This window comes from Sapajus apella, unplaced genomic scaffold, assembly GCF_009761245.1.
Source record: "Sapajus apella isolate SASKATOON/1434 unplaced genomic scaffold, GSC_monkey_1.0 scaffold45, whole genome shotgun sequence".
NCBI classification, from domain to species: domain Eukaryota; kingdom Metazoa; phylum Chordata; class Mammalia; order Primates; family Cebidae; genus Sapajus; species Sapajus apella.
Genome location: NW_022436985.1, coordinates 16,350,211 through 16,364,969, shown reverse-complemented (window position 1 = coordinate 16,364,969; position 14,759 = coordinate 16,350,211). Strand labels below are relative to the sequence as shown.

The 14,759-nt window shown below is 39.9% G+C and overlaps 1 protein-coding gene across 6 annotated transcripts in view; it reads right to left on the bottom strand.

Moving 5' to 3' along the window:
• The window catches only part of RASGEF1B (RasGEF domain family member 1B), a 630,294-nt gene that overhangs the window by 37,426 nt on the left and 578,109 nt on the right, over positions 1-14,759 (bottom strand). For 2 of the 6 annotated variants that reach the window (XM_032239804.1, XM_032239806.1), the window contains exon 1: positions 5,300-5,453. The exons of 3 other annotated variants lie outside the window; for them this stretch is intronic. The gene's annotated coding sequence lies outside the window, so the exon portion shown is untranslated. Of the gene's footprint in view, positions 1-5,016; positions 5,198-5,299; positions 5,454-14,759 lie in introns of those variants that run through there. One more of the 6 variants, XM_032239805.1, reaches the window with a different exon arrangement.

Here is a 14,759-nt window from a genome sequence, read left to right as displayed (position 1 = left end):
AGCATATTTGTTTAGTGGGGAGAGGTTTAATGTAATATTCCGGAATTACTGGTTCCTGAATTCCCATCTAGATGCCAGAGAAACTTTGCCCTTTGGTGAGATTCATCTTCAACAACTTGTTTCTTCCTTTTCTCCCTTGAAGTTGCATAGATCTGAATTAGGAGTTCACGTATCAGCTTCACTCCAGCTGTTATCTCAAGTACTTGCAGCCTGCCTTCTTTTGGTCTGCTACAACACAAAGATTGACTGCACCTTCCACAGGGTGTGTCTAACTATGGATTTGAGCCAGGATGAAAGGCAAAAGTCAAGTTTCTGACACTATCTAAAACATGACTTAAGTTTGAAAAAGTCTAGATTATCTTCTTATTTCTGTCCTCAGTCAGAGGAAGTCCTAAAATCAGAGATTTCTAACGGCATCTCTGGAAAATGCGGAAATGCTACACCTCTGCATACCTCCTTTAAAAAAAAAAAGAAGTATTGTATTGAGAGGGCAAACAACACAGAGAAGACAACTCAGAATCAACTCACTTCTTTGGTATGTGAACAGAAAGAAATTCCAAGACTCCAAGATAAGTACCTTCTTTGAAACTGAGTCCCAAATACTTAGTAGATTTCAAAGTTGAGGGGAAAAAAAATTTAGTAATTTTTGAGGAAGGAAGATCCTATTTCTCTCTGCAATGAAACAGTGATATTATTTCCTGATTTGACTTATTGGCATCTACACAAAAAGTGAATTTACATTCTGCTTGATTTGTCCTGGATTCTACTTAAATTTCTCCTAATTCCTTATTGATCGAGGAAGGGGATTCTGATTCAAATAGTTTACTATCTTTGGTTTCCTTGGAAGAAAAACAAAGCTAAGATTTGTCATCTTTCGTCCTGGGAATATGTTATTAGCAGTTTGTTAAAACACAAATGACATTTCAGCACATGACGTGAACAGTCAATTAAAACTCTTCTATGAAATAAATCTTTACTGTGTGGGAACTGAACACAGGACATACTGAATGTAAAGAATGTAATGCATACATTCTTTATGCATTAACTTTCTAATCATCTACATGTTTCATGCAGTTCCTAAACTGGACGGTAGATGGCTCCTCATTCCTTGTCTTTCAAAGGGTCGACACTAGCAGTAACAGTGCTGATTTAGAAAAGCAAAGGGACAGCTAGACTGATAGGGAAAATATCTTGGCATGTTATTGAACTATGCAACTCATGTTGTACAGGTGAAGACGGACTGGCTAATAATGCCATTTGATCATAATGCTTTACGTTACAGGTGTTCGTCTATAATGGGAATTAAATATTGACCTAGAAGAATAAAAATGATCTCTGGATAATCAAAATCATCATTATCTAATTGAGTGCTGTCAAAAAGAACTTTCTGTGATACTGAAAACGTTCTTTGTTTGCACTGTCCAATACAGCTACACTTAAAATGTAGCTTATTACAACTGAAAAACTAAATATTAAATTTTGTTTAATTTAAATAAACTTAAGTTTAAATATCCTCATATGGCTAGTGGCTACCATACTTAACAGCACAGATATGAGTAGCTGAATCATCCTTTATACACAGTAGATCTCAAGACAAATTATATAAATAACATCATGTGGAGAACATTCTTTAATAAAAGGTTTTATTTTTCTATACCTAATTCATCTCAGGAAAATAATCTGATACCTAATGAGGATGTTTATTAAAAAGTAGAGTTTTCTATTTACATTTTAGTATGTAACATGGTTACTGGGATAATTTTCCAGCTGTAAGTTTTTGAAAAGCTATATTCATCCATCTCCATTTTTCTCTTTTAGATCAATAGAAAGATACTGGTAGTCCAGGCTAATTTGTACCTTCTCTGGGTTAAACTAATTTTCTAAGCAGGGTTTCCTAATAAAATTTGAATCAACTGAATGATTTCCAGACATAGGCATACCCTAAAATGAAATAATATATAAGCCTAAGAAAAAATGATTGCTCAAAAGAAATTTAAAAACTTAGTGGATTACAAGTAATATTAACTTAATAGGGAAAAAAATCTTCTGACATCAACCTTTTTGATAATTAGTCATTTTTAATATTCATACTTAGAGAAAAACAAAAAGCAGTTTAATGTTAAATTTCTATATAAAATCATCAATAAAATGAAATTTCACTCTCCTCTTTTCATTTTCATGTACCCAGAAAGTAGGTGAACATTTAACTGCAAATCACTTCCCCTTCCATTAGTCCATCCCTAAGATAGGGTGTAATTGCATGAAGTGATAGTACAACAAAATAATGCAGTTATGACAGACCTAAAGAACTCATAAATCATTCCATTCAACTCCCCACAGTCACTTTACAGATACTGTAGGTATAAAGAAAAAAATAACTCACTGGTTAGGGTTCCAGATCGGCCAGAACCCAAGTCTCCTTATTTCCAAGGCAGAAATATGCCCACAGCACTAGGCTACAACATCTATCACTTTAGGATAAGCAAAGGTTGCATGGATCTTTTTAGTAGTTTTAACTGGAGAACCAAAAAGGACAACTATAGGCTGAAAGAGTGAGGGGGTGGGGTGGCAATATCTGACTTCAACTACTACTAATAAAAATCCCATAAATCTTCAACAGCATTTTCGACAGTGCAACTGGCCCCTTTAAGGAGTCACAAAATGTTTCCATAGCTTTTTCATTTATTATGTGCGGCATCAGAATCAAGTTTCCCAATCCCTGCTTCAAGGATTCTAGATTCTTCTCCCAAGTAAAGGAAAAGACACTCTTTTCCCCCATCTCCTTTCCAAGGAGGTGCTCTCCTGGGGCCACCACAATGTTCCTCCCAAGTCCAATTCTTCCAGGTACTCTGTGGATATTGACAAAGCTGATTCCAACACTTCCTGAGCCATAGGCAATACTAGGGATCCCAGCTTCTCCCCTTCAATTTTCTTACTATTTCTTTTTCCCTTAGAAAGGTGTATTGAATTGTTTTTATTTGGTCTATTGTACTCTATTAACCAGTAGTTAATTTTAGATTCTAAGAATAAAAAGTTATATAAGAACGTGTTATTCTAATACTTTGATCTAGTCATGTATAAACACATATGCATACATGTACATATATGTATGTATATACACACACACACACACACACACACACACACATATATATATATATAATCTATCTAGATGCTAAGCTGGAGGGGGTTGGCAGGAGACAATACGTGTGAATGTTTTCTGGTGATTCTCTTCTCCAAAAGACAGTATGATTCCCAAATATCAGGTGTGGTAGTATCAGATAAAATATCTAGAGGAGCACATAAAATGAAGCAAGGCTGAAAATGCACGATAGGAGAAATAAATGCTAAGAATTTAATATTTCATTAGACAACTGGAAAGTACAAGGCCAGTATGCTTAGTAGTCAGAAATGTTGCCACCTCCAAGAAAACAAAGGATTGGCCGACATGCAGTGGAAGAATGCCAACAAGAAACTTGTTAATCAGTGGCTGATCTCATCTTCACTCGAAAATCTGCTGGAGAGGCATAATACAACACCGCTTGTAAACCCTGATGTCTGTCAAAACCCTGAGTGCCCTAAGGTCCTCCTCTCTAGCTCAACCACTGCCCCTCACTTAAAAAAATAAAATTACCTTTAATGATAGGGTTTAACAAGCTGCCATTCTTTTTTTCTGTTATGAAAACCTCAACAGCAAAGAATTTTTATTTTCATTTCTCTTTTTTAAAAGAAATCCATTCTGTATTTGTTTTAAATCTCATGTGACCAGTTATTTTCATCGAAATCGCCGACCAGGTAGACATACTCTGCTTAACCGTAAACCTCCTTGTTTCTTAGCAGAGGCTTATCGCCATGGTCTAACTATTTGTTAAATTAAGCCACAGCTATCACATGCCAAGCTCTAGCTACTGTTTTCACGAGGAAAGGGCAATTATTCACCCCATCTGAGTGTGACTGTGTCAGACATCATTCAAGAGTGCACCACCCTGATCCCTGGACTCTTCCCCTTTATGCACCCAGTTCAGAGACCCTCCCTCGGCCATTAGACCATCTGAGCTAAATATAGATCTACACACACAGTTCCTGATCATCATCACATGGTGCTGCTGACGAAGGACTCCTTGGAGACGCGTTCGACCCAAACATATACACAAAATTTGTGTGCATATTCAGCTATATACACCATATCCACTGAATTCATCAGGAATGATGGACACATCTACGTTCCGAAGAAAAAATCGCAGTCTAGACAGTCTCCTCGTGCTATCTGCCACATTTGTGCCACCCTCGGCAGTGTCAGAGGACTAAGCTACGCTGCTTTAGCCTGAACTGCGCCGATTTGGCTGGGGTAAGACAGCAAGCAGTACTCAAATGTGTGTGTCCACACACACACACACACACACACACACACACGCCCGCGCACCCCAGCCCCCGTCTCGCCCTTTTCCCTGATGCAGCACTGAAGTTGTTTTCACAGCTCCCCTAGAAAGAGCCCCCCTCAAGCTGACCTCCCGCGAGGCTCCCAGATACCTTCAGCTTATCTTAGAGTCCCCCGACAGGTGACCCGAGACTACTCCACTGAGCTCTGGCAAAAGCAAGGCGACTCCGTGTCTACCAAGTTTGCCAGGTGAACACCGAGGGATGACAGCACATCGCCTTGTCGGAGGGGAGTATGTGGCTTCTGTTCCCGTGTCCCTCCCTAAGAGTCACACTTTTAGATTATATGGCACTGACAAGAAAAATAAACAGCTCCCCTACACACACACACACACACACACACACACACACACACACACGCACACAAAACTAGTCAAGAAGTGGAAGCACCAACCTAGGTATACACACCAAGGAAAGAAGAGATGAAAAAAATGATGGACGCCGACTACAACTCAAGACAAATCCTCAAAAACCACCGATCTCGAGACAGAAGGCCTGGCTGCGGGGTCGGGGAGAAAGAGGCACGGCACAACCCGACCCGCGCGTCCCCGCCCGGGTCCCAGCGGCTCGGCCTCGCACCTGTTGGGGCCGCGGCGGTCCCCGGAGCCCGCAGCGGCCGGCAGGGGCCCTCCTCCCCCGGTCCCGGGCGGTAGCCGGGCTCCTGGCGCCGGCGTTCGCGCTCGCTCGCCTCGGGATCTCCGGCAGCCTCGGAGCGCTCCCGGCAGCCGGTGCAGTCTCAGAGCCCCGCTCGCTCCCTGCGGGGTCTCTGGGGAGAGCGCAGCGCGCAGCAGGGTCCCGAGTTCCCGCTGCCAGGCAGCGGTCCTCCCCCCCGGGAGAACAACCCAGCCCGGGTACAACCTACCCGCAGGTGGACTCCTGATCCTCCGCCTCCCGGCTGCTTGCCGCGGGCCCACAAATGCGGCCAAAGGACACGGAAGGAAAGCGCGCGGGAAGAAGAAAAACAAAATCTGCCTAACCAGTCGGGTTCCTTGTTTATACTGAAACTACGGCCGCGGCGGCCGCGCACGCCCCCTGCGCTCGGGAGCCGGCCTCTCGCCGCCAGCCCCGCCCCCCGGCAAGGGCGGGCCAATCACCGCGCAGCTCGCCGCCCACGCCGCCGCCGCCGGGGCCCGGCTGGCACTTCCCGGTGGGCCCGGGACTCCCGCAGCGCGTAGGCCTCGGCGCCCTCCCACGCAGGGGCTTTAGCGGCGCTGGCTGGGCTGGCTCCGAGTGTGCGCGTTTCGTCCGGGGTGCACCTGCTTGCCCGCGGCTGTTGTGCAGTCGTGAGTGTGCGTGTGTGTGGGCGTTCGTGTTCATTCACGTGTATACCATCTGTAAATACCCGCCCGACTCGTTACACAGTATCTGATAACATAATTGTGAGCTAAAAGGTTACTGTTCATGTAACTTTCACAAGAGAGCGCAGAGGAACCACAGAACATTTACTTAGCAAATACCACTTAGATCCTGGTGCTAAGCACTGTGCAAAACGCTGGAGGCTCACTGTTGGCAAAGTAGGCTTGTCTCTGCCATCGTGAAGCTTACGTAGTCTCGTGGAGGACATACAGTCAGCAAGTAATCACCCAAACAGAATGTAAAATTACGGCTCCTAGAAGTTGCACGAAGGAGAGGAGCTTGTTCCCTGGAACATGATTCCGGAGGCAAGGCAGGGAGGCTAGTCCTCAGTGAGGGCTGTGTTGTCATGGTAACCGCGTACTCATTCCGAAACGGGATACTTGATAACTATTTCAAAAAAAAAAAAAAAAGTAAAAACCTCAGTACTTCACTTTGCACATAAAGGAGGCCAGAGAGTAGTAATGATAGAAACACAGGAAGAAAGAGACCTATGGAAAGAAAAACTTTACAGAATTAGGAGACTACCAACTATATGTCTTTGGGTAAGTGATAAAGCTTTTCTGAGCTTCGGTTTTCTCCTATATAAAGCAACACTATTCATACCTGTCCTATACTGCTATAATTAAGATTACTGACGGAGGAGGAATCATTTCCCTCCTGCTCCATGGGCCCCTCCCACTCTCCTTCCTGGGGTGGAGTCACCTTGAAGCACATTTTGTTTATTCTTAGTTGATTCCTCCTTCATTTCCTTCATTTATGCCTCCTTTTACGTTTCTTCCTCTTTAACATGCTCCTTTCCCCCTTTCTGTAAATATGACTTCCCTGATTAAGTAATTCACTCTAACCTAGCTGAGCCTTTGACTTAACCATCACTTCTCTGCAGTTTAAATGAGAAGCCATAAGGCCAAGGGAGCTTGGTGGGCCAGCCATGCAGAGTGAAACACAGAGGCTGGGTGGCCCCGCCCTGCAGTTGTGGTTGTGCTGCTTGGTTGGTTTTTGAAGCTTAGTTTTCCCTGATTTTGTAACAAACGAGCCATATGACATTGGGCCAGTCACTTACGCTCTTGACATTACTTGTCCTGTAGCAAGAAATTAAGAGTTGGACAAAATCAGGATTTCTTAATGGAAAAATCTGACATATCCTTTGTAACCTCTGGATATGCACACTAGACCAGAAGATTTTGCCCAGTTTTACTTTCTAAAGTATCCCCCAACAAAGATATTTAGATTCTTAAGATGTAAAATGGATACCATGATAATATTAATACATTGCTCTCCAAATAGCATTCCCACTCCCTATTCTGGCAGATCCCTCTGGGTTCCTTCTAGCTTTCTGTATGCCAAGTATTAAATAAAGAGACAGTTCTGGAGCTAGGCATCCTGAACCCTAATTCTATCACTCTTACAGAGCCACCTATAAAGCCTTAGAAAAGGCACTGAAGGACTCTGGTCCAGTTTACTCATCTGAAAAATAGCATCATGGTTAATCAAAGTAACTTTTTCATAGAGTGTTGAGAAGACTAAAATAAATCCTGTTAGCAGGGAGCTATTTTTTATTTGCATTATCATCAATCCTCACCAAAACTCTGAGAGATAAGTACTATTATTTCCATTTCTGAGATGAAGTAATGAGGCTTGGGAAGGTGAGTCACTGGCCAAGGCCAATCATCTGGAAAGGCCATGAATTAAACCTATATATCTCTGATTTAATCCTCCTGCCTTCCCAATTCATAAAATTCATTCAATTACTGTGGGACGTATGAAATAGTGTTTAAAACTACTAGATATGTGTATTTAAGTTAAACTAGAAGCCCGTTATTTTTTTGCAAAGCAATATTATTTGTCTCAAAGACACAAGTTTACTTTTCTTCATAGACATGAGTTTAACACTATTATTTGTAGTTTATGGAACACTTGAACCTTCCATGAAAATCTCACAAAGTATTATTGTCTTCAAATATTTAAAATTTATCATTTTAAAGAAGAATGAGGCACCAGAACACCAGATAAGATTTAAAAGGGAATGGTATAAGGGAATGGATTGTGGCTTCAGTGTAAGAAAAACATTAAAAATGTCCAAAGCAGAATGGTATCCTTTTTCAGCATTGAATTCCTGCTCTGTGCATATTAAAGGGCCTTGTGAAATGGCCATGTAACTCCCAAAAACACTGAGATGAGCAGTTCAAGGATATGTAATCTTAGCCTCAGATTGTAAATGGAAGAAAACAAACGCATTGATCAAACCACCTACCGCAGTCAATCTGGACCCCAGCCTAGGCCTTCTCACTTTCAAAGCTAAAAAACACAAACCTTTTTTTGCTAAGTGTGATGTACATGGCCTCTCTTGTATGATGACAATAGATTATGGGGTCTTAGGCCAATTAGACCAACCCAGCTACACACTTTAGAGAAAATCCCTTACTTTCCCCTTGCTATTTAAGTATGCTTTTCCTTGACTTCCCTTTCCTCATCATCTGAGGGCCTAGAGAAAAAGGGGAAGGAGGCTGCTTGGTGTGCTTTGGTTTCATGCCCTCTTCCTGCTGCTAGCATGAGTAAAAGGAAGGCTGTCCCTGGGTCAGACTTTTTGGTTTCTTCTGAATGAGTTGGTCTTATAATGAATTAAGAACAGGTTTTTCTAACTCAGATTCTTATAGCCTTTAATATTAAGTCTGCTTATTTTACTAGAAGATACCCTTGGTTTTGACTAATTGTCAATCTATGTTTAGCCTATTGAGTAGGAAGGGACAAGGGAGAAAATGAATAATAAAATAATAAAATTAATAGGGGACCATATTGGAACTTTAGAGTAATTTTAAAAAGTGTATGTATATGTTTAGCATCAACCTTTGTACATACATAGCCCTGAAATATGATAAGGATGACCACAGCAGGACACAAAGACTTCGATATTCAAAATTCCGAGTCCCTGTCTAGTGCTATCAATCCCTACATAACTATAAAATGAGGCCGCACGTGATGGCTCACGCCTGTAATCCCAGCACTTTGGGAGGCTGAGATGAGCAGATCCCAAGGTCAAGAGATAGAGACCATCCTGGCTAACATGGTGAAACCCCATCTCTACTGAAAATACAAAAATTAGTTGGGCGTGGTGGTACACGCCCTGGGAGGTACAGCACCTCGTGGTGGTACAGCTACTCATGAGGCTGAGGCAGGATAATCACTTGAACTCGGGAGGCGGAGGTTGCACTGAGCTGAGATCGTGCCACTGCACTTCAGCCTAGTGACAGAGTGAGACTCCGTCTCAAAAATAAATAAATAAATAAATAAATAAATAAAAAGCTAAAATGAACTCTGATACTTACAAGGAATTTCTCTGATGAAACAAATGACTGGGTCAGCCTTTGAATGGTCATTTCAATAATAATTTCCAACATTTGTTATAGTTTACAGTGTTCTTTCACATCCATTATCTTATTTAGGAAGAACATGGGGTCTGTGAGGGTCACTCAGTTCTGACAGTAGTCATTATAGAGACATATACTTTTCTCTTCTGGGATCACTAAAAATATTTTACACAGCCATTCCTTTAAACTTGCTAAGAAGATACTCAACAGAAGAGAACTGGCTAAAAAAGACAATTTCAGGAGGTCTAGTTCACATATCCAAGTGATTCTTCATCACTGCCACTTTTTATCTCCCAGGTCCTAAAGTTGTATGAAAGAATATAACAACCGCATGGAAAATCCCACAACAGATAGTAGGTTTTCAAGTCTCCTAAGAAGATGCAAAAAAACTACTGTATCTTCATTTACAGACAAGAACTGTTGAAGGCAACCTTACTATTTTTTCTTTAATAAGCATCATTATTTTACTCATTTGCCAATACTTATTTAGTCTTACAAAGTAATTATTTGTAACACTCTCAGGAAGGTTATTGATAATGAGAAGTAATATAACTTGGCCTGATCACAAGGTCACGAGACAGTTTTCCTCTTCACTGATTATATAATACATAGTAACTTATCTTCTCTATACTGACAAAGAAATATTTAATAATCTTAAACATGCATCATTTTGATTAGATATGTTACTGTTTTATATAGGAATTCAAATATGTTTAACATGAATCTATTTAGATAAATATTCATCCTAAAAATCTTTACAGTAAATATGCATATTTCTTTGTTTATAATTTCTCTCTCTAACAGTTTTTGGTTTCTGAATGAGTTGGTCTTATAATGAATTAAGAATAGGTTTTCCTAAGTCAGATTCTTGTAGCCTTTAATGTTAACTCTGATTATTTTGCTAGAAGATCCCCTTGGTTTTAACTAATTGCCAACCTGTGTCTAGCACATTGTATAGGAAGTGACAAGGGAGAAAATGAGTAATAGAATAATAAAAATGTAGAGCTGGGAAAGTACTAATGATCATCTCTTTTAATCTTTCCCCATCCCCATGCCACCAACCAAGGGATTTTTGAATGAGGAGTCTGAGTCCCAGAGAGAGATTATATGATCTCTCCTAGGCCAATGAGATAATAGCAAAGTTATGCTAGTCAAAGAGCACAGATAATCCCAGGACTTTGAATGCTACATGATTTTACTTCCTAATTATTCCTGCAGGGGTAGATCTATAGAGCTACTTTCACATTATGGAAGTATAATTTGTTTTCAAATATTGATCACAACTATTCTCTATTAAATATATTTTGATACAATAAATTCTCTAGATATTACATTTTATTAGAATGTTCTAAATGTTGCTAATGCCATTTATTATCTTATTTAATATTGAAGGTAGTAAAATAGTAAGCTCTTTAGTGGCTTTCTCATTAAAGTAACCACACTCTATGAATTAAACTTCATAAAGTAAATTCAAAAAATATGTCAATCAAAAAAGCTTCTCCAATTAGCATTTATTATTGTCACCAGGAAAGCATATACCTCAGATATTTTCTATTTTGTATAACAAAATAATTTTCAAAAGACAATTAGAGCATTTCCCTAAAGTCTTCATATGATTTCTAAATGATTCTATGAAGTTTAAACTTGTAAAATGTCTAAACATTCATTTTGACACACAGATTATTTCAGTAGTAAAGCCAGAATTTCTGTACAATATATTTAGACTTTGTTATAGAAAAGCATAATGCTAAATCTATTTTCTACAAAAAAATAAAAGGAAACATTATGTAATTTAATTGTATTTCACTAGAGAGGGAGCATGGCTATCTCTGGGAATGGCAATGGAACTTCAATTTTATCTGTAGTATTTGATTTCTTCCCTAAAGAACAACATAAAGCTGATACGACAAAATGTTCATTATTATCTTTTGTGCATCATAGGTAGATGAGTATTTATACTTTTTCATTTTGTAAATTTCTTTAAAAAATTAAAGAATTTTATAACCAAAATTGGATATTTTCATGTACCTATACTATATAACCTTAAACTTCTATATTTAAAACTTACATTTTAAGGCAATATATACTGATAATGTTATTGCTTTGCCTTTTTCTTCTCATTGATTGATCACATAAAGCATAACTGTCAATCAACAGTCCAGAGAATTTTATTTGGCCTCGCTGTACAAAATTATACTCTGTGATATAAAATTTGTTAAAGCATGTTGTACATCTCACATAACCTATCAGATTAGCCCCCTCCTGCTTTTTGATGTGATTGTGTGTGTCGCCTCTGAAACAGGGATGTACACTGTGACACATGGTTAACACACAAATGAGCTTTGATTCGTGACTTAAACCTGCTTTAAAGTCAAATCTCCCACAGACTAACACCATTAGCACATGATTAATGTTTCCAGGACCTGGATTTAACCAGTGATAATTTTAGAAACTACAATTATCCACATAATTGTCTCCAATTAACTGTCTCTGAAGAGTGGTCAAGAACCAAAGTAAAATGGAGGTTGAATGTAAGGATATGTCTTCCTATTAGGGGGATGATGTATTTACTTTAGGTCTTTCATGACAGTCAAGGAATGTGTTTGGAGGTGTATTTGGAAGAGGAAATGTGACGGAAAAATATGACTGTTGCTTAAAGTGGAGTTTGGAAAGTGTTGAAGAGATGAGGCATGTTCTGACCTAGGCTACTGATCAATAATTTGAAAGAGATTATTTCCTAAGTATGTAAGGAAATAAGTCTAAGAAAGACTAAGGTTTGAATTTAACACCTCTCACAATAAGAAATTCATAGCCAAGAACAAAATAAAATCTCTTAATCTGGGTAAGATCCCACAATTAAATAAAGCATGTGACTTTAGTCTGTTTGTTGTTTCTTTAAGAACTCACAACAAACTCTTCAATGTCCTGCCCTCTTAAGTTAAAAAGTCAAACACCAGCTGTTTACAAAAGGCAGTCATGAACCCAAATTCCTAAATTCCAAAATGCTAAGAAGTTTTATTTTTCTCTAAAATAGCTGAACTAAGACATACTCTTTGAAAACATCACTAAATAGATACAATTTTGGTTAGTCCTATTCTTGCTCTTGTATTAAGGCTAATGGTAGATTTATTGCCATCTTTTGATTCAGAACACACAACAACAACAAAATGAACATGAATTTTCTTCTGTGTCTTTCCAATGGTGAGAAAAAAAGCATATATCCTGCCAGAACAAACCCTTCAAAGTTTATCACAATGACAAACCTGAGGCATATCTCACCTGACAAGGTACCTAGTAGACTTCATACATGAATACAGGAGTTTTTGGATCCTTTCTTAATTCTTTTTTTCCTTCCTTCCATCCTTTCTCTTTTAAGATCTGCAAACTACATAGCGGTAGAAATTTTTCACTTCAAATTTAACAGTAACAACCCATGCTTCAAGGAGGGAATGTTTGAACCTGTTAAACAATTATTTTAGGAAGAAACAACCAGCATATTGAAATGAGTCATTTGCACAAAGGCTGGCAGAACTCATTCCACAGCACACAGGAGGAGGGAGGAAATGCAAAACAGGACAACCTGTTGAGAGCAAACAGTGGAAGAGACTCATTGTCTCACCTGGGGAGCAAGAACCTTTGGCCTACATTTCAAAGAGACTCTAGTCAGTGTAGAAACAAATACAGGAACCTGTCATACTGGCTTTGCTGTGGGAGAAGCTAACATTTCAGATTCTTGGTGTTCTCAACTGTAAAATGAGGGGATTAGGCTGGATCCTTCTGGATCCTTAGCAGCCTGGAGGCTTGCAGAACCCCAGAAGTGATAGACTTGACCTAACCACACTGATATTAGGGATTACAGGCATATATTTTCTCTGAAGCTCAATATCTGCATTATTCTAATCTTTATGATGCCCTTGGGGATCTGCTTTGACTTTTCCCTAAGGCTCTGGCTGGTACTAAAGGCAGTGGCTGCAATTAAGTGGACCATGGCGTGATTTAAACAGACTTAAGATTCACCTTCAGTGATGGAAGTTCTGCTTTTGGACTAATATTTTTATCTCGCAGGTGCATTTCATACAGGGAAGCTAACTGCCTTGCTCTGCTTAGGACTGGTCGGGTTTTAGTATTGAATGCATGATGTCTTAGGCAAATCCTCAGTTCAGAGAAACTGGGATGGCTAAATCACCCTAATTACAAATATTTCTAAAGAACCTTCCATGAGCCAGGCTCTAAAAAAAGGTATTGAGAACCCAACAAAACAGCCAGCCAGGAGGTCAAGACAGACATTATACAAAGGAATAAATTAACAGCCAGTCATTACATATGATGACCATTACTGGGATGGAAGGGGATGAAAAACAGCTGTGAGGACCTGCTTTGCTTAGAAGGAGTCAAGGAAGGCTTCTCTTATAGTAAGACATGAAGTGCTCTTTCCATGATGCCACAATGGTGTGCATGAATGTCCTGGCTGATGCTCTCAAGAGCATCAACAATGCCGAAAAGAGAGGCAAACGCCAGGTGCTTATTAGGCTGTGCTCCAAAGTCATCGTCCGGTTTCTCACTGTGGTGATAAAGCATGGTTACATTGGCGAATTTGAAATCATTGACGATCACAGATCTGGGAAAATTGTGAACCTCATAGGCAGGCTAAACAAGTGTGGCGTGATCAGCCCCAGATTTGATGTGCAACTCAAAGATCTAGAAAAATGGCAGAATAATCTGCTTCTGTCCCGCCAGTTTGGTTTCATTGTACTGACAACCTCAGCTGGCATCATGGACCATGAAGAAGCAAGACAAAAACACACAGGAGGGAAAATCCTGGATTCTTTTTCTAGGGATGTAATACATATATTTACAAATAAAATGCCTCATGGACAAAAAAAAAATGAAGTATATGAGAAGGGGCCAGCCATAAATATTGCCAGGACACATTAGTTCTAGGTCATTTCTAAGAATGAAGTGGCACCTCAGGAGCTAAGGAGGACATTAACACTCTTGTAAGTTATGTTATTTATATACTTATACACTTAGAATACAAATTCTTTTTAAAATTATTATTATACTTTAAGTTCTGGGATATATGTGCAGAATGTGCAGGTTTGTTACATAGGTATACAAGGGCCATGATGGTTTGCTGCACCCATCAACCTGTCATCTACATTAGGTGATATTCTAATCCTATCCCTCCCCTAGCCCCCCAACCGCTGACAGTCCCCACTTTGTGATAGTCCCCTCCCTGTGTCCATGAGTTCTCATAATTCAACTTCCACTTATGAATGAAAACATGCAGGGCCGGGCGCGGTGGCTCAAGCCTGTAATCCCAGCACTTTGGGAGGCCGAGGCCTGTGGATCACGAGGTCAAGAGATCGAGACCATCCTGGTCAACATGGTGAAACCCCGTCTCTATTAAAAATACAAAAAATTAGCTGGGCATGGTGGTGCGTGCCTGTAATCCCAGCTACTCAGGAAGCTGAGGCAGGAGAATTGCCTGAACCCAGGAGGCGGAGGTTGCGGTGAGCCGAGATCGCGCCATTGCACTCCAGCCTGGGCAACAAGAGTGAAACTCCGTCTCAAAAAAAAAAAAAAAAAAAAAAAAAAAAA